Here is a 21,021-nt window from a genome sequence, read left to right on the forward strand (position 1 = left end):
ATTTGATCCTTGATGGTCCAGGATCAACATCAGTGAATTTGAATCTTGATGGTCCAGGATCAACATCAGTAAATTTTAATCTTGATGGTCCAGGATCAACATCAGTGAATTTGAATCTTGATGGTCCAGGATCAACATCAGTGAACTTTGATGGTCCAGGATCAACATCAGTGAATTTGAATCTTGATGGTCCAGGATCAACATCAGTGAATTTGAATCTTGATGGTCCAGGATCAACATCAGTGAACTTTGATGGTCCAGGATCAACATCAGTTAATTTGAATCTTGATGGTCCAGGATCAACAACAGTCAATTTTATTCTTGATGGTCCAGGATCAACATCAGTGAATTTTAATCTTGATGGTCCAGGATCAACATCAGTCAATTTTACTCTTGATGGTCCAGGATCAACATCAGTCAATTTGAATCTTGATGGTCCAGGATCAACAACAGTCAATTTTAATCTTGATGGTCCAGGATCAACATCAGTGAATTTTACTCTTGATGGTCCAGGATCAACATCAGTCAATTTTAATCTTGATGGTCCAGGATCAACATCAGTGAATTTTACTCTTGATGGTCCAGGATCAACATCAGTGAATTTTACTCTTGATGGTCCAGGATCAACATCAGTGAATTTTAATCTTGATGGTCCAGGATCAACATCAGTGAATTTTACTCTAGATGGTCCAGGCTGAACATTAGTCAATTTGATCCTTGATGGTCCAGGATCAACATAAGTGAATTTGAATCTTGATGGTCCAGGATCAACATAAGTGAATTTGAATCTTGATGGTCCAGGATCAACATCAGTGAATTTTACTCTTGATGGTCCAGGATCAACATCAGTGAATTTTAATCTTGATGGTCCAGGATCAACATCAGTGAATTTTACTCTAGATGGTCCAGGCTGAACATTAGTCAATTTGATCCTTGATGGTCCAAGATCAACATAAGTGAATTTGAATCTTGATGGTCCAGGATCAACATAAGTGAATTTGAATCTTGATGGTCCAGGATCAACATCAGTGAATTTTACTCTTGATGGTCCAGGATCAACATCAGTCAATTTTAATCTTGATGGTCCAGGATCAACATCAGTCAGTTTTAATCTTGATGGTCCAGGATCAACATCAGTGAACTTTGATGGTCCAGGATCAACATCAGTTAATTTGAATCTTGATGGTCCAGGATCAACAACAGTCAATTTTATTCTTGATGGTCCAGGATCAACATCAGTGAATTTTAATCTTGATGGTCCAGGATCAACATCAGTCAATTTGAATCTTGATGGTCCAGGATCAACAACAGTCAATTTTGATCTTGATGGTCCAGGATCAACATCAGTCAATTTTAATCTTGATGGTCCAGGATCAACATCAGTGAATTTTACTCTTGATGGTCCAGGATCAACATCAGTAAATTTTACTCTAGATGGTCCAGGCTGAACATTAGTCAATTTGATCCTTGATGGTTCAGGATCAACATCAGTGAATTTTGATGGTCCAGGATCAACATCAGTCAATTTTAATCTTGATGGTCCAGGATCAACATCAGTCAGTTTTAATCTTGATGGTCCAGGATCAACATCAGTGAATTAGAATCTTGATGGTCCAGGATCAACATCAGTGAATTTTAATCTTGATGGTCCAGGATCAACATCAGTGAATTTTACTCTTGATGGTCCAGGATCAACATCAGTGAATTTTAATCTTGATGGTCCAGGATCAACATCAGTGAATTTTACTCTAGATGGTCCAGGCTGAACATTAGTCAATTTGATCCTTGATGGCCTAGGATCAACATAAGTGAATTTGAATCTTGATGGTCCAGGATCAACATAAGTGAATTTGAATCTTGATGATCCAGGATCAACATCAGTGAATTTTACTCTTGATGGTCCAGGATCAACATCAGTGAATTTTAATCTTGATGGTCCAGGATTAACATCAGTGAATTTTACTCTAGATGGTCCAGGCTGAACATTAGTCAATTTGATCCTTGATGGTCCAGGATCAACATAAGTGAATTTGAATCTTGATGGTCCAGGATCAACATAAGTGAATTTGAATCTTGATGGTCCAGGATCAACATCAGTGAACTTTGATGGTCCAGGATCAACATCAGTGAATTTGAATCTTGATGGTCCAGGATCAACATCAGTGAATTTTACTCTTGATGGTCCAGGATCAACATCAGTCAATTTTAATCTTGATGGTCCAGGATCAAGATCAGTGAATTTTACTCTAGATGGTCCAGGCTGAACATTAGTCAATTTGATCCTTGATGGTCCAGTATCAACATAAGTGAATTTGAATCTTGATGGTCCAGGATCAAAATCAGTCAATTTTACTCTTGATGGTCCAGGATCAACAACAGTCAATTTTAATCTTGATGGTCCAGGATCAACATCAGTGAATTTTACTCTTGATGGTCCAGGATCAACATCAGTCAATTTTAATCTTGATGGTCCAGGATCAACATCAGTGAATTTTACTCTTGATGGTCAAGGATCAACATCAGTGAATTTTAATCTTGATGGTCCAGGATCAACATCAGTGAATTTTACTCTAGATGGTCCAGGCTGAACATTAGTCAATTTGATCCTTGATGGTCCAGGATCAACATAAGTGAATTTGAATCTTGATGGTCCAGGATCAAAATCAGTCAATTTTACTCTTGATGGTCCAGGATCAACATCAGTGAATTTTACTCTTGATGGTCCAGGATCAACATCAGTAAATTTTAATCTTGATGGTCCAGGATCAACATCAGTGAATTTGAATCTTGATGGTCCAGGATAAACATCAGTGAACTTTGATGGTCCAGGATCAACATCAGTGAATTTGAATCTTGATGGTCCAGGATCAACATCAGTGAATTTGAATCTTGATGGTCCAGGATCAACATCAGTGAACTTTGATGGTCCAGGATCAACATCAGTTAATTTGAATCTTGATGGTCCAGGATCAACAACAGTCAATTTTATTCTTGATGGTCCAGGATCAACATCAGTGAATTTTAATCTTGATGGTCCAGGATCAACATCAGTCAATTTTACTCTTGATGGTCCAGGATCAACATCAGTCAATTTGAATCTTGATGGTCCAGGATCAACAACAGTCAATTTTAATCTTGATGGTCCAGGATCAACATCAGTGAATTTTACTCTTGATGGTCCAGGATCAACATCAGTCAATTTTAATCTTGATGGTCCAGGATCAACATCAGTGAATTTTACTCTTGATGGTCCAGGATCAACATCAGTGAATTTTACTCTTGATGGTCCAGGATCAACATCAGTGAATTTTAATCTTGATGGTCCAGGATCAACATCAGTGAATTTTACTCTAGATGGTCCAGGCTGAACATTAGTCAATTTGATCCTTGATGGTCCAGGATCAACATAAGTGAATTTGAATCTTGATGGTCCAGGATCAACATAAGTGAATTTGAATCTTGATGGTCCAGGATCAACATCAGTGAATTTTACTCTTGATGGTCCAGGATCAACATCAGTGAATTTTAATCTTGATGGTCCAGGATCAACATCAGTGAATTTTACTCTAGATGGTCCAGGCTGAACATTAGTCAATTTGATCCTTGATGGTCCAAGATCAACATAAGTGAATTTGAATCTTGATGGTCCAGGATCAACATAAGTGAATTTGAATCTTGATGGTCCAGGATCAACATCAGTGAACTTTGATGGTCCAGGATCAACATCAGTGAATTTGAATCTTGATGGTCCAGGATCAACATCAGTGAACTTTGATGGTCCAGGATCAACATCAGTGAATTTGAATCTTGATGGTCCAGGATCAACATCAGTGATTTTTACTCTTGATGGTCCAGGATCAACATAAGTAAATTTTAATCTTGATGGTCCAGGATCAACATAAGTGAATTTGAATCTTGATGGTCCAGGATCAACATCAGTCAATTTTACTCTTGATGGTCCAGGATCAACATCAGTGAATTTAACTCTTGATGGTCCAGGATCAACATAAGTTAATTTGAATCTTGATGGTCCAGGATCAACAACAGTCAATTTTATTCTTGATGGTCCAGGATCAACATCAGTGAATTTTAATCTTGATGGTCCAGGATCAACATCAGTCAATTTTACTCTTGATGGTCCAGGATCAACATCAGTAAATTTTACTCTTGATGGTCCAGGATCAACATCAGTAAATTTTAATCTTGATGGTCCAGGATCAACATCAGTGAATTAGAATCTTGATGGTCCAGGATCAACATCAGTGAACTTTGATGGTCCAGGATCAACATCAGTGAATTTGAATCTTGATGGTCCAGGATCAACATCAGTGAATTTTACTCTTGATGGTCCAGGATCAACATCAGTCAATTTTAATCTTGATGGTCCAGGATCAACATCAGTCAGTTTTAATCTTGATGGTCCAGGATCAACATCAGTTAATTTTACTCTTGATGGTCCAGGATCAACATAAGTGAATTTAATCCTTGATGGTCCAGGATCAACATCAGTGAATTTTACTCTTGATGGTCCAGGATTAACATCAGTGAATTAGAATCTTGATGGTCCAGGATCAACATCAGTGAACTTTGATGGTCCAGGATCAACATCAGTTAATTTGAATCTTGATGGTCCAGGATCAACAACAGTGAATTTTAATCTTGATGGTCCAGGATCAACATCAGTGAATTTTACTCTTGATGGTCCAGGATCAACATCAGTCAATTTTAATCTTGATGGTCCAGGATCAACATCAGTGAATTTTACTCTTGATGGTCCAGGATCAACATCAGTGAATTTTAATCTTGATGGTCCAGGATCAAGATCAGTGAATTTTACTCTAGATGGTCCAGGCTGAACATTAGTCAATTTAATCCTTGATGGTCCAGGATCAACATAAGTGAATTTGAATCTTGATGGTCCAGGATCAAAATCAGTCAATTTTACTCTTGATGGTCCAGGATCAACATCAGTGAATTTTACTCTTGATGGTCCAGGATCAACATCAGTAAATTTTAATCTTGATGGTCCAGGATCAACATCAGTGAATTTGAATTTTGATGGTCCAGGATCAACATCAGTGAACTTTGATGGTCCAGGATCAACATCAGTGAATTTGAATCTTGATGGTCCAGGATCAACATCAGTGAATTTTACTCTTGATGGTCCAGGATCAACATCAGTCAATTTTAATCTTGATGGTCCAGGATCAACATCAGTCAGTTTTAATCTTGATGGTCCAGGATCAACATCAGTGAATTAGAATCTTGATGGTCCAGGATCAACATCAGTGAACTTTGATGGTCCAGGATCAACATCAGTTAATTTGAATCTTGATGGTCCAGGATCAACAACAGTCAATTTTATTCTTGATGGTCCAGGATCAACATCAGTGAATTTTACTCTTGATGGTCCAGGATCAACATCAGTGAATTTTACTCTTGATGGTCCAGGATCAACATCAGTGAATTTTAATCTTGATGGTCCAGGATCAACATCAGTGAATTTTACTCTTGATGGTCCAGGATCAACATCAGTCAATTTTAATCTTGATGGTCCAGGATCAACATCAGTCAGTTTTAATCTTGATGGTCCAGGATCAACATAAGAGAATTTGATCCTTGATGGTCCAGGATCAACATCAGTGAATTTTACTCTTGATGGTCCAGGATTAACATCAGTGAACTTTGATGGTCCAGGATCAACATCAGTCAATTTTAATCTTGATGGTCCAGGATCAACATCAGTCATTTTTAATCTTGATGGTCCAGGATCAACATCAGTGAATTTTACTCTTGATGGTCCAGGATCAACATCAGTGAATTTTAATCTTGATGGTCCAGGATCAAGATCAGTGAATTTTACTCTAGATGGTCCAGGCTGAACATTAGTCAATTTGATCCTTGATGGTCCAGGATCAACAAAAGTGAATTTGAATCTTGATGGTCCAGGATCAAAATCAGTCAATTTTACTCTTGATGGTCCAGGATCAACATCAGTGAATTTTACTCTTGATGGTCCAGGATCAACATCAGTAAATTTTAATCTTGATGGTCCAGGATCAACATCAGTGAATTTGAATCTTGATGGTCCAGGATCAACATCAGTGAACTTTGATGGTCCAGGATCAACATCAGTGAATTTGAATCTTGATGGTCCAGGATCAACATCAGTGAATTTTACTCTTGATGGTCCAGGATCAACATCAGTCAATTTTAATCTTGATGGTCCAGGATCAACATCAGTCAGTTTTAATCTTGATGGTCCAGGATCAACATCAGTGAATTAGAATCTTGATGGTCCAGGATCAACATCAGTGAACTTTGATGGTCCAGGATCAACATCAGTTAATTTGAATCTTGATGGTCCAGGATCAACAACAGTCAATTTTATTCTTGATGGTCCAGGATCAACATCAGTGAATTTTAATCTTGATGGTCCAGGATCAACATCAGTCAATTTTACTCTTGATGGTCCAGGATCAACATCAGTCAATTTGAATCTTGATGGTCCAGGATCAACAACAGTCAATTTTGATCTTGATGTTCCAGGATCAACATCAGTGAATTTTACTCTTGATGGTCCAGGATCAACATCAGTCAATTTTAATCTTGATGGTCCAGGATCAACATCAGTGAATTTTACTCTTGATGGTCCAGGATCAACATCAGTAAATTTTACTCTAGATGGTCCAGGCTGAACATTAGTCAGTTTGATCCTTGATGGTCCAGGATCAACATAAGTGAATTTGAATCTTGATGGTCCAGGATCAACATAAGTGAATTTGAATCTTGATGGTCCAGGATCAACATCAGTGAACTTTGATGGTCCAGGATCAACATCAGTGAATTTGAATCTTGATGGTCCAGGATCAACATCAGTGAACTTTGATGGTCCAGGATCAACATCAGTGAATTTGAATCTTGATGGTCCAGGATCAACATCAGTGAATTTTACTCTTGATGGTCCAGGATCAACATCAGTGAATTTTACTCTTGATGGTCCAGGATCAACATCAGTCAGTTTTAATCTTGATGGTCCAGGATCAACATCAGTGAATTAGAATCTTGATGGTCCAGGATCAACATCAGTGAACTTTGATGGTCCAGGATCAACATCAGTTAATTTGAATCTTGATGGTCCAGGATCAACAACAGTCAATTTTATTCTTGATGGTCCAGGATCAACATCAGTGAATTTTACTCTTGATGGTCCAGGATCAACATCAGTGAATTTTACTCTTGATGGTCCAGGATCAACATCAGTCAATTTTAATCTTGATGGTCCAGGATCAACATCAGTCAGTTTTAATCTTGATGGTCCAGGATCAACATCAGTTAATTTTACTCTTGATGGTCCAGGATCAACATAAGAGAATTTGATCCTTGATGGTCCAGGATCAACATCAGTGAATTTTACTCTTGATGGTCCAGGATTAACATCAGTGAATTAGAATCTTGATGGTCCAGGATCAACATCAGTGAACTTTGATGGTCCAGGATCAACATCAGTTAATTTGAATCTTGATGGTCCAGGATCAACAACAGTCAATTTTATTCTTGATGGTCCAGGATCAACATCAGTGAATTTTAATCTTGATGGTCCAGGATCAACATCAGTCAATTTTACTCTTGATGGTCCAGGATCAACATCAGTCAATTTAAATCTTGATGGTCCAGAATCAACAACAGTCAATTTTAATCTTGATGGTCCAGGATCAACATCAGTGAATTTTACTCTTGATGGTCCAGGATCAACATCAGTCAATTTGAATCTTGATGGTCCAGGATCAACAACAGTCAATTTTGATCTTGATGGTCCAGGATCAACATCAGTCAATTTTAATCTTGATGGTCCAGGATCAACATCAGTGAATTTTACTCTAGATGGTCCAGGCTGAACATTAGTCAATTTGATCCTTGATGGTCCAGGATCAACATCAGTGAATTTTACTCTAGATGGTCCAGGCTGAACATTAGTCAATTTGATCCTTGATGGTCCAGGATCAACATAAGTGAATTTGAATCTTGATGGTCCAGGATCAAAATCAGTCAATTTTACTCTTGATGGTCCAGGATCAACATCAGTGAATTTTACTGTTGATGGTCCAGGATCAACATCAGTGAATTAGAATCTTGATGGTCCAGGATCAACATCAGTGAACTTTGATGGTCCAGGATCAACATCAGTTAATTTGAATCTTGATGGTCCAGGATCAACAACAGTCAATTTTACTCTTGATGGTCCAGGATCAACATCAGTAAATTTTAATCTTGATGGTCCAGGATCAACGTCAGTCAATTTGAATCTTGATGGTCCAGGATCAACAACAGTCAATTTTAATCTTGATGGTCCAGGATCAACAACAGTCAATTTTACTCTTGATGGTCCAGGATCAACATCAGTGAATTTTACTCTAGATGGTCCAGGCTGAACATTAGTCAATTTGATCCTTGATGGTTCAGGATCAAGACCAGTGAATTTTGATGGTCCAGGATCAACATCAGTCAATTTGAATCTTGATGGTCCAGGATCAACAAAAGTAAATTTTAATCTTGATGGTCCAGGATCAACATCAGTGAATTTTACTCATGATGGTCCAGGATCAGCATCAGTGAATTTTACTCATGATGGTCCAGGATCAACATCAGTGAATTTTAATCTTGATGGTCCAGGGTCAACATAAGTGAATTTCAATCTTGATGGTCCAGGATCAACATCAATCAATTTTAATCTTGGTGGTTCAGGTTCAACATCAGTCAATTTTAATCTTGATGGTCCAGGATCAACATCAGTCAATTTTAATCTTGATGGTCCAGGATGAACATCAGTCAATTTTAATCTTGATGGTCCAGGATCAACATCAGTGATTTAGAATCTTGATGGTCCAGGATCAACATCAGTGAATCTTGATGGTCCAGGATCAACATCAATCAATTTTAATCTTGATGGTCCAGGATCATTATCAGTGAATTAGAATCTTGATGGTCCAGGATCAACATCAGTCAATTTTAATCTTGATGGTCCAGGATCAACATCAGTGAATTTTACTCTTGATGGTCGAGGATCAACATCTGTGAATTTGATCCTTGATGGTCCAGGATGAACATCAGTGAATTTGAATCTTGATGGTCCAGGATCAACATCAATCAATTTGAATCTTGATGGTCCAGGATCAACATCAGTCAATTTTAATCTTGATGGTCCAGGATCAACATCAGTCAATTTTACTCTTGATGGTCCAGGATCAACATCAGTGAATTTTAATCTTGATGGTCCAGGATCAAGATCAGTGAATTTTACTCTAGATGGTCCAGGCTGAACATTAGTCAATTTAATCCTTGATGGTCCAGGATCAACATAAGTGAATTTGAATCTTGATGGTCCAGGATCAAAATCAGTCAATTTTACTCTTGATGGTCCAGGATCAACATCAGTGAATTTTACTCTTGATGGTCCAGGATCAACATCAGTAAATTTTAATCTTGATGGTCCAGGATCAACATCAGTGAATTTGAATTTTGATGGTCCAGGATCAACATCAGTGAACTTTGATGGTCCAGGATCAACATCAGTGAATTTGAATCTTGATGGTCCAGGATCAACATCAGTGAATTTTACTCTTGATGGTCCAGGATCAACATCAGTCAATTTTAATCTTGATGGTCCAGGATCAACATCAGTCAGTTTTAATCTTGATGGTCCAGGATCAACATCAGTGAATTAGAATCTTGATGGTCCAGGATCAACATCAGTGAACTTTGATGGTCCAGGATCAACATCAGTTAATTTGAATCTTGATGGTCCAGGATCAACAACAGTCAATTTTATTCTTGATGGTCCAGGATCAACATCAGTGAATTTTACTCTTGATGGTCCAGGATCAACATCAGTGAATTTTACTCTTGATGGTCCAGGATCAACATCAGTGAATTTTAATCTTGATGGTCCAGGATCAACATCAGTGAATTTTACTCTTGATGGTCCAGGATCAACATCAGTCAATTTTAATCTTGATGGTCCAGGATCAACATCAGTCAGTTTTAATCTTGATGGTCCAGGATCAACATAAGAGAATTTGATCCTTGATGGTCCAGGATCAACATCAGTGAATTTTACTCTTGATGGTCCAGGATTAACATCAGTGAATTAGAATCTTGATGGTCCAGGATCAACATCAGTGAACTTTGATGGTCCAGGATCAACATCAGTTAATTTGAATCTTGATGGTCCAGGATCAACAACAGTCAATTTTATTCTTGATGGTCCAGGATCAACATCAGTGAATTTTAATCTTGATGGTCCAGGATCAACATCAGTCAATTTTACTCTTGATGGTCCAGGATCAACATCAGTCAATTTAAATCTTGATGGTCCAGGATCAACAACAGTCAATTTTAATCTTGATGGTCCAGGATCAACATCAGTCATTTTTAATCTTGATGGTCCAGGATCAACATCAGTGAATTTTACTCTTGATGGTCCAGGATCAACATCAGTGAATTTTAATCTTGATGGTCCAGGATCAAGATCAGTGAATTTTACTCTAGATGGTCCAGGCTGAACATTAGTCAATTTGATCCTTGATGGTCCAGGATCAACAAAAGTGAATTTGAATCTTGATGGTCCAGGATCAAAATCAGTCAATTTTACTCTTGATGGTCCAGGATCAACATCAGTGAATTTTACTCTTGATGGTCCAGGATCAACATCAGTAAATTTTAATCTTGATGGTCCAGGATCAACATCAGTGAATTTGAATCTTGATGGTCCAGGATCAACATCAGTGAACTTTGATGGTCCAGGATCAACATCAGTGAATTTGAATCTTGATGGTCCAGGATCAACATCAGTGAATTTTACTCTTGATGGTCCAGGATCAACATCAGTCAATTTTAATCTTGATGGTCCAGGATCAACATCAGTCAGTTTTAATCTTGATGGTCCAGGATCAACATCAGTGAATTAGAATCTTGATGGTCCAGGATCAACATCAGTGAACTTTGATGGTCCAGGATCAACATCAGTTAATTTGAATCTTGATGGTCCAGGATCAACAACAGTCAATTTTATTCTTGATGGTCCAGGATCAACATCAGTGAATTTTAATCTTGATGGTCCAGGATCAACATCAGTCAATTTTACTCTTGATGGTCCAGGATCAACATCAGTCAATTTGAATCTTGATGGTCCAGGATCAACAACAGTCAATTTTGATCTTGATGTTCCAGGATCAACATCAGTGAATTTTACTCTTGATGGTCCAGGATCAACATCAGTCAATTTTAATCTTGATGGTCCAGGATCAACATCAGTGAATTTTACTCTTGATGGTCCAGGATCAACATCAGTAAATTTTACTCTAGATGGTCCAGGCTGAACATTAGTCAGTTTGATCCTTGATGGTCCAGGATCAACATAAGTGAATTTGAATCTTGATGGTCCAGGATCAACATAAGTGAATTTGAATCTTGATGGTCCAGGATCAACATCAGTGAACTTTGATGGTCCAGGATCAACATCAGTGAATTTGAATCTTGATGGTCCAGGATCAACATCAGTGAACTTTGATGGTCCAGGATCAACATCAGTGAATTTGAATCTTGATGGTCCAGGATCAACATCAGTGAATTTTACTCTTGATGGTCCAGGATCAACATCAGTGAATTTTACTCTTGATGGTCCAGGATCAACATCAGTCAGTTTTAATCTTGATGGTCCAGGATCAACATCAGTGAATTAGAATCTTGATGGTCCAGGATCAACATCAGTGAACTTTGATGGTCCAGGATCAACATCAGTTAATTTGAATCTTGATGGTCCAGGATCAACAACAGTCAATTTTATTCTTGATGGTCCAGGATCAACATCAGTGAATTTTACTCTTGATGGTCCAGGATCAACATCAGTGAATTTTACTCTTGATGGTCCAGGATCAACATCAGTGAATTTTACTCTTGATGGTCCAGGATCAACATCAGTCAATTTTAATCTTGATGGTCCAGGATCAACATCAGTCAGTTTTAATCTTGATGGTCCAGGATCAACATCAGTTAATTTTACTCTTGATGGTCCAGGATCAACATAAGAGAATTTGATCCTTGATGGTCCAGGATCAACATCAGTGAATTTTACTCTTGATGGTCCAGGATTAACATCAGTGAATTAGAATCTTGATGGTCCAGGATCAACATCAGTGAACTTTGATGGTCCAGGATCAACATCAGTTAATTTGAATCTTGATGGTCCAGGATCAACAACAGTCAATTTTATTCTTGATGGTCCAGGATCAACATCAGTGAATTTTAATCTTGATGGTCCAGGATCAACATCAGTCAATTTTACTCTTGATGGTCCAGGATCAACATCAGTCAATTTAAATCTTGATGGTCCAGAATCAACAACAGTCAATTTTAATCTTGATGGTCCAGGATCAACATCAGTGAATTTTACTCTTGATGGTCCAGGATCAACATCAGTCAATTTGAATCTTGATGGTCCAGGATCAACAACAGTCAATTTTGATCTTGATGGTCCAGGATCAACATCAGTCAATTTTAATCTTGATGGTCCAGGATCAACATCAGTGAATTTTACTCTAGATGGTCCAGGCTGAACATTAGTCAATTTGATCCTTGATGGTCCAGGATCAACATCAGTGAATTTTACTCTAGATGGTCCAGGCTGAACATTAGTCAATTTGATCCTTGATGGTCCAGGATCAACATAAGTGAATTTGAATCTTGATGGTCCAGGATCAAAATCAGTCAATTTTACTCTTGATGGTCCAGGATCAACATCAGTGAATTTTACTGTTGATGGTCCAGGATCAACATCAGTGAATTAGAATCTTGATGGTCCAGGATCAACATCAGTGAACTTTGATGGTCCAGGATCAACATCAGTTAATTTGAATCTTGATGGTCCAGGATCAACAACAGTCAATTTTACTCTTGATGGTCCAGGATCAACATCAGTAAATTTTAATCTTGATGGTCCAGGATCAACGTCAGTCAATTTGAATCTTGATGGTCCAGGATCAACAACAGTCAATTTTAATCTTGATGGTCCAGGATCAACAACAGTCAATTTTACTCTTGATGGTCCAGGATCAACATCAGTGAATTTTACTCTAGATGGTCCAGGCTGAACATTAGTCAATTTGATCCTTGATGGTTCAGGATCAAGACCAGTGAATTTTGATGGTCCAGGATCAACATCAGTCAATTTGAATCTTGATGGTCCAGGATCAACAAAAGTAAATTTTAATCTTGATGGTCCAGGATCAACATCAGTGAATTTTACTCATGATGGTCCAGGATCAGCATCAGTGAATTTTACTCATGATGGTCCAGGATCAACATCAGTGAATTTTAATCTTGATGGTCCAGGGTCAACATAAGTGAATTTCAATCTTGATGGTCCAGGATCAACATCAATCAATTTTAATCTTGGTGGTTCAGGTTCAACATCAGTCAATTTTAATCTTGATGGTCCAGGATCAACATCAGTCAATTTTAATCTTGATGGTCCAGGATGAACATCAGTCAATTTTAATCTTGATGGTCCAGGATCAACATCAGTGATTTAGAATCTTGATGGTCCAGGATCAACATCAGTGAATCTTGATGGTCCAGGATCAACATCAATCAATTTTAATCTTGATGGTCCAGGATCATTATCAGTGAATTAGAATCTTGATGGTCCAGGATCAACATCAGTCAATTTTAATCTTGATGGTCCAGGATCAACATCAGTGAATTTTACTCTTGATGGTCGAGGATCAACATCTGTGAATTTGATCCTTGATGGTCCAGGATGAACATCAGTGAATTTGAATCTTGATGGTCCAGGATCAACATCAATCAATTTGAATCTTGATGGTCCAGGATCAACATCAGTCAATTTTAATCTTGATGGTCCAGGATCAACATCAGTCAATTTTACTCTTGATGGTCCAGGATCAACATCAGTGAATTTTACTCTTGATGGTCCAGGATCAACATCAGTCAATTTTAATCTTGATAGTCCAGGATCAACATCAGTGAATTAGAATCTTGATGGTCCAGGATCAACATCAGTGAACTTTGATGGTCCAGGATCAACATCAGTGAATTTGAATCTTGATGGTCCAGGATCAACATCAGTGAATTTTACTCTTGATGGTCCAGGATCAACATCAGTCAATTTTAATCTTGATGGTCCAGGATCAACATCAGTGAATTTTACTCTTGATGGTCCAGGATCAACATCAGTCAATTTTAATCTTGATGGTCCAGGATCAACATCAGTCAGTTTTAATCTTGATGGTCCAGGATCAACATCAGTCAATTTTACTCTTGATGGTCCAGGATCAACATCAGTGAATTTTACTCTTGATGGTCCAGGATCAACATCAGTAAATTTTAATCTTGATGGTCCAGGATCAACATCAGTGAATTAGAATCTTGATGGTCCAGGATCAACATCAGTGAACTTTGATGGTCCAGGATCAACATCAGTGAATTTGAATCTTGATGGTCCAGGATCAACATCAGTCAATTTTAATCTTGATGGTCCAGGATCAACATCAGTCAGTTTTAATCTTGATGGTCCAGGATCAACATCAGTTAATTTTACTCTTGATGGTCCAGGATCAACATCAGTGAACTTTGATGGTCCAGGATCAACATCAGTAAATTTTAATCTTGATGGTCCAGGATCAACATCAGTGAATTAGAATCTTGATGGTCCAGGATCAACATCAGTGAACTTTGATGGTCCAGGATCAACATCAGTGAATTAGAATCTTGATGGTCCAGGATCAACATCAGTGAACTTTGATGGTCCAGGATCAACATCAGTAAATTTTAATCTTGATGGTCCAGGATCAACATCAGTGAATTAGAATCTTGATGGTCCAGGATCAACATCAGTGAACTTTGATGGTCCAGGATCAACATCAGTGAATTTGAATCTTGATGGTCCAGGATCAACATCAGTGAATTTTACTCTTGATGGTCCAGGATCAACATCAGTCAATTTTAATCTTGATGGTCCAGGATCAACATCAGTCAGTTTTAATCTTGATGGTCCAGGATCAACATCAGTGAATTTTACTCTTGATGGTCCAGGATTAACATCAGTGAACTTTGATGGTCCAGGATCAACATCAGTTAATTTGAATCTTGATGGTCCAGGATCAACAACAGTCAATTTTATTCTTGATGGTCCAGGATCAACATCAGTGAACTTTGATGGTCCAGGATCAACATCAGTTAATTTGAATCTTGATGGTCCAGGATCAACAACAGTCAATTTTATTCTTGATGGTCCAGGATCAACATCAGTGAATTTTAATCTTGATGGTCCAGGATCAACATCAGGCAATTTTACTCTTGATGGTCCAGGATCAACATCAGTCAATTTAAATCTTGATGGTCCAGGATCAACAACAGTCAATTTTAATCTTGATGGTCCAGGATCAACATCAGTGAATTTTACTCTTGATGGTCCAGGATCAACATCAGTCAATTTTAATCTTGATGGTCCAGGATCAACATCAGTGAATTTTAATCTTGATGGTCCAGGATCAACATCAGTGAATTTTAATCTTGATGGTCCAGGATCAACATCAGTGAATTTTAATCTTGATGGTCCAGGATCAACATCAGTGAATTTTACTCTTGATGGTCCAGGATCAACATCAGTGAATTTTAATCTTGATGGTCCAGGATCAACATCAGTGAATTTTACTCTAGATGGTCCAGGCTGAACATTAGTCAATTTGATCCTTGATGGTCCAGGATCAACATAAGTGAATTTGAATCTTGATGGTCCAGGATCAAAATCAGTCAATTTTACTCTTGATGGTCCAGGATCAACATCAGTGAATTTTACTCTTGATGGTCCAGGATCAATATAAGTGAATTTGAATCTTGATGGTCCAGGTTCAACATCAGTCAATTTTACTGTTGATGGTCCAGGATCAACATCAGTGAATTAGAATCTTGATGGTCCAGGATCAACATCAGTGAACTTTGATGGTCCAGGATCAACATCAGTTAATTTGAATCTTGATGGTCCAGGATCAACAACAGTCAATTTTACTCTTGATGGTCCAGGATCAACATCAGTAAATTTTAATCTTGATGGTCCAGGATCAACGTCAGTCAATTTGAATCTTGATGGTCCAGGATCAACAACAGTCAATTTTAATCTTGATGGTCCAGGATCAACATCAGTGAATTTTACTCTTGATGGTACAGGATCAACATCAGTCAATTTGAATCTTGATGGTCCAGGATCAACAACAGTCAATTTTACTCTTGATGGTCCAGGATCAACATCAGTGAATTTTACTCTAGATGGTCCAGGCTGAACATTAGTCAATTTGATCCTTGATGGTTCAGGATCAAGACCAGTGAATTTTGATGGTCCAGGATCAACATCAGTCAATTTGAATCTTGATGGTCCAGGATCAACAAAAGTAAATTTTAATCTTGATGGTCCAGGATCAACATCAGTGAATTTTACTCATGATGGTCCAGGATCAGCATCAGTGAATTTTACTCATGATGGTCCAGGATCAACATCAGTGAATTTTAATCTTGATGGTCCAGGATCAACATCAATCAATTTTAATCTTGGTGGTTCAGGATCAACATCAGTCAATTTTAATCTTGATGGTCCAGGATGAACATCAGTCAATTTTAATCTTGATGGTCCAGGATCAACATCAGTGATTTAGAATCTTGATGGTCCAGGATCAACATCAGTAAATCTTGATGGTCCAGGATCAACATCAATCAATTTTAATCTTGGTGGTTCAGGATCAACATCAGTCAATTTTAATCTTGGTGGTGCAGGATCAACATCAGTCAATTTTAATCTTGGTGGTTCAGGATCAACATCAGTCAATTTTAATCTTGATGGTCCAGGATCAACATCATTCAATTTTAATCTTGATGGTCCAGGATGAACATCAGTCAATTTTAATCTTGATGGTCCAGGATCAACATCAGTGATTTAGAATCTTGATGGTCCAGGATCAACATCAGTAAATCTTGATGGTCCAGGATCAACATCAATCAATTTTAATCTTGATGGTCCAGGATCATTATCAGTGAATTTTAATCTTGATGGTCCAGGATCAACATCAGTGAATTAGAATCTTGATGGTCCAGGATCAACATCAGTGAACTTTGATGGTCCAGGATCAACATCAGTGAATTTGAATCTTGATGGTCCAGGATCAACATCAGTGAATTTTACTCTTGATGGTCCAGGATCAACATCAGTCAATTTTACTCTTGATGGTCCAGGATCAACATCAGTCAGTTTTAATCTTGATGGTCCAGGATCAACATCAGTGAATTTTACTCTTGATGGTCCAGGATCAACATCAGTCAATTTTAATCTTGATGGTCCAGGATCAACATCAGTGAATTTTAATGGTCCAGGATCAACATCAGTGAATTTGAATCTTGATGGTCCAGGATCAACATCAGTGAATTTTACTCTTGATGGTCCAGGATCAACATCAGTCAATTTTACTCTTGATGGTCCAGGATCAACATCAGTCAGTTTTAATCTTGATGGTCCAGGATCAACATCAGTGAATTTTACTCTTGATGGTCCAGGATCAACATCAGTCAATTTTAATCTTGATGGTCCAGGATCAACATCAGTCAGTTTTAATCTTGATGGTCCAGGATCAACATCAGTCAATTTTACTCTTGATGGTCCAGGATCAACATCAGTGAATTTTACTCTTGATGGTCCAGGATCAACATCAGTAAATTTTAATCTTGATGGTCCAGGATCAACATCAGTGAATTAGAATCTTGATGGTCCAGGATCAACATCAGTGAACTTTGATGGTCCAGGATCAACATCAGTGAATTTGAATCTTGATGGTCCAGGATCAACATCAGTGAATTTTACTCTTGATGGTCCAGGATCAACATCAGTCAATTTTAATCTTGATGGTCCAGGATCAACATCAGTCAGTTTTAATGTTGATGGTCCAGGATCAACATCAGTTAATTTTACTCTTGATGGTTCAGGATCAACATAAGTGAATTTGATCCTTGATGGTCCAGGATCAACATTAGTGAATTTTACTCTTGATGGTCCAGGATCAACATCAGTGAATTAGAATCTTGATGGTCCAGGATCAACATCAGTGAACTTTGATGGTCCAGGATCAACATCAGTAAATTTTAATCTTGATGGTCCAGGATCAACATCAGTGAATTAGAATCTTGATGGTCCAGGATCAACATCAGTGAACTTTGATGGTCCAGGATCAACATCAGTGAATTTGAATCTTGATGGTCCAGGATCAACATCAGTGAATTTTACTCTTGATGGTCCAGGATCAACATCAGTCAATTTTAATCTTGATGGTCCAGGATCAATATCAGTCAGTTTTAATCTTGATGGTCCAGGATCAACATCAGTGAATTTTACTCTTGATGGTCCAGGATTAACATCAGTGAATTAGAATCTTGATGGTCCAGGATCAACATCAGTGAACTTTGATGGTCCAGGATCAACATCAGTTAATTTGAATCTTGATGTTCCAGGATCAACAACAGTCAATTTTATTCTTGATGGTCCAGGATCAACATCAGTGAATTTTAATCTTGATGGTCCAGGATCAACATCAGTCAATTTTACTCTTGATGGTCCAGGATCAACATCAGTCAACTTAAATCTTGATGGTCCAGGATCAACAACAGTCAATTTTAATCTTGATGGTCCAGGATCAACATCAGTGAATTTTACTCTTGATGGTCCAGGATCAACATCAGTCAATTTTAATCTTGATGGTCCAGGATCAACATCAGTGAATTTTACTCTTGATGGTCCAGGATCAACATCAGTGAATTTTAATCTTGATGGTCCGGGATCAAGATCAGTGAATTTTACTCTAGATGGTCCAGGCTGAACATTAGTCAATTTGATCCTTGATGGTCCAGTATCAACATAAGTGAATTTGAATCTTGATGGTCCAGGATCAAAATCAGTCAATTTTACTCTTGATGGTCCAGGATCAACAACAGTCAATTTTAATCTTGATGGTCCAGGATCAACATCAGTGAATTTTACTCTTGATGGTCCAGGATCAACATCAGTCAATTTTAATCTTGATGGTCCAGGATCAACATCAGTGAATTTTACTCTTGATGGTCCAGGATCAACATCAGTGAATTTTAATCTTGATGGTCCAGGATCAACATCAGTGAATTTTACTCTAGATGGTCCAGGCTGAACATTAGTCAATTTGATCCTTGATGGTCCAGGATCAACATAAGTGAATTTGAATCTTGATGGTCCAGGATCAAAATCAGTCAATTTTACTCTTGATGGTCCAGGATCAACATCAGTGAATTTTACTCTTGATGGTCCAGGATCAACATCAGTAAATTTTAATCTTGATGGTCCAGGATCAACATCAGTGAATTTGAATCTTGATGGTCCAGGATCAACATCAGTGAACTTTGATGGTCCAGGATCAACATCAGTGAATTTGAATCTTGATGGTCCAGGATCAACATCAGTGAATTTTACTCTTGATGGTCCAGGATCAACATCAGTCAATTTTAATCTTGATGGTCCAGGATCAACATCAGTCAGTTTTAATCTTGATGGTCCAGGATCAACATCAGTGAATTAGAATCTTGATGGTCCAGGATCAACATCAGTGAACTTTGATGGTCCAGGATCAACATCAGTTAATTTGAATCTTGATGGTCCAGGATCAACAACAGTCAATTTTATTCTTGATGGTCCAGGATCAACATCAGTGAATTTTAATCTTGATGGTCCAGGATCAACATCAGTCAATTTTACTCTTGATGGTCCAGGATCAACATCAGTCAATTTGAATCTTGATGGTCCAGGATCAACAACAGTCAATTTTAATCTTGATGGTCCAGGATCAACATCAGTGAATTTTACTCTTGATGGTCCAGGATCAACATCAGTCAATTTTAATCTTGATGGTCCAGGATCAACATCAGTGAATTTTACTCTTGATGGTCCAGGATCAACATCAGTGAATTTTACTCTTGATGGTCCAGGATCAACATCAGTGAATTTTAATCTTGATGGTCCAGGATCAACATCAGTGAATTTTACTCTAGATGGTCCAGGCTGAACATTAGTCAATTTGATCCTTGATGGTTCAGGATCAACATAAGTGAATTTGAATCTTGATGGTCCAGGATCAACATAAGTGAATTTGAATCTTGATGGTCCAGGATCAACATCAGTGAATTTTACTCTTGATGGTCCAGGAACAACATCAGTGAATTTTAATCTTGATGGTCCAGGATCAACATCAGTGAATTTTACTCTAGATGGTCCAGGCTGAACATTAGTCAATTTGATCCTTGATGGTCCAGGATCAACATAAGTGAATTTGAATCTTGATGGTCCAGGATCAACATAAGTGAATTTGAATCTTGATGGTCCAGGATCAACATCAGTGAACTTTGATGGTCCAGGATCAACATCAGTGAATTTGATTCTTGATGGTCCAGGATCAACATCAGTGAACTTTGATGGTCCAGGATCAACATCAGTGAATTTGAATCTTGATGGTCCAGGATCAACATCAGTGAATTTTACTCTTGATGGTCCAGGATCAACATCAGTGAATTTTAATCTTGATGGTCCAGGATCAAGATCAGTGAATTTTACTCTAGATGGTCCAGGCTGAACATTAGTCAATTTGATCCTTGATGGTCCAGTATCAACATAAGTGAATTTGAATCTTGATGGTCCAGGATCAAAATCAGTCAATTTTACTCTTGATGGTCCAGGATCAACAACAGTCAATTTTAATCTTGATGGTCCAGGATCAACATCAGTGAATTTTACTCTTGATGGTCCAGGATCAACATCAGTCAATTTTAATCTTGATGGTCCAGGATCAACATCAGTGAATTTTACTCTTGATGGTCCAGGATCAACATCAGTGAATTTTAATCTTGATGGTCCAGGATCAACATCAGTGAATTTTACTCTAGATG

General features: G+C 37.9%; 2 long non-coding RNA genes across 2 annotated transcripts in view; one reads left to right on the plus strand and one right to left on the minus strand.

Annotated features, from left to right (window-relative positions):
• The window catches only part of LOC141378809 (uncharacterized), a 127,467-nt gene that overhangs the window by 69,835 nt on the left and 36,611 nt on the right, over nt 1–21,021 (minus strand). The gene's annotated exons all lie outside the window — the stretch shown is intronic.
• Nucleotides 13,474–20,186, plus strand: LOC148679548 (uncharacterized). Its single transcript, XR_015945119.1, has 5 exons — nt 13,474–13,718; nt 13,828–14,432; nt 16,078–16,754; nt 16,858–17,774; nt 17,878–20,186. It is a non-coding gene; the product is annotated as an uncharacterized LOC148679548 (long non-coding RNA).

Source organism: Danio rerio, chromosome 18 (genome assembly GCF_052040795.2).
Source record: "Danio rerio strain M-AB ecotype USA chromosome 18, GRCz13ab, whole genome shotgun sequence".
In the NCBI taxonomy this organism is placed as follows: Eukaryota; Metazoa; Chordata; class Actinopteri; order Cypriniformes; family Danionidae; genus Danio; species Danio rerio.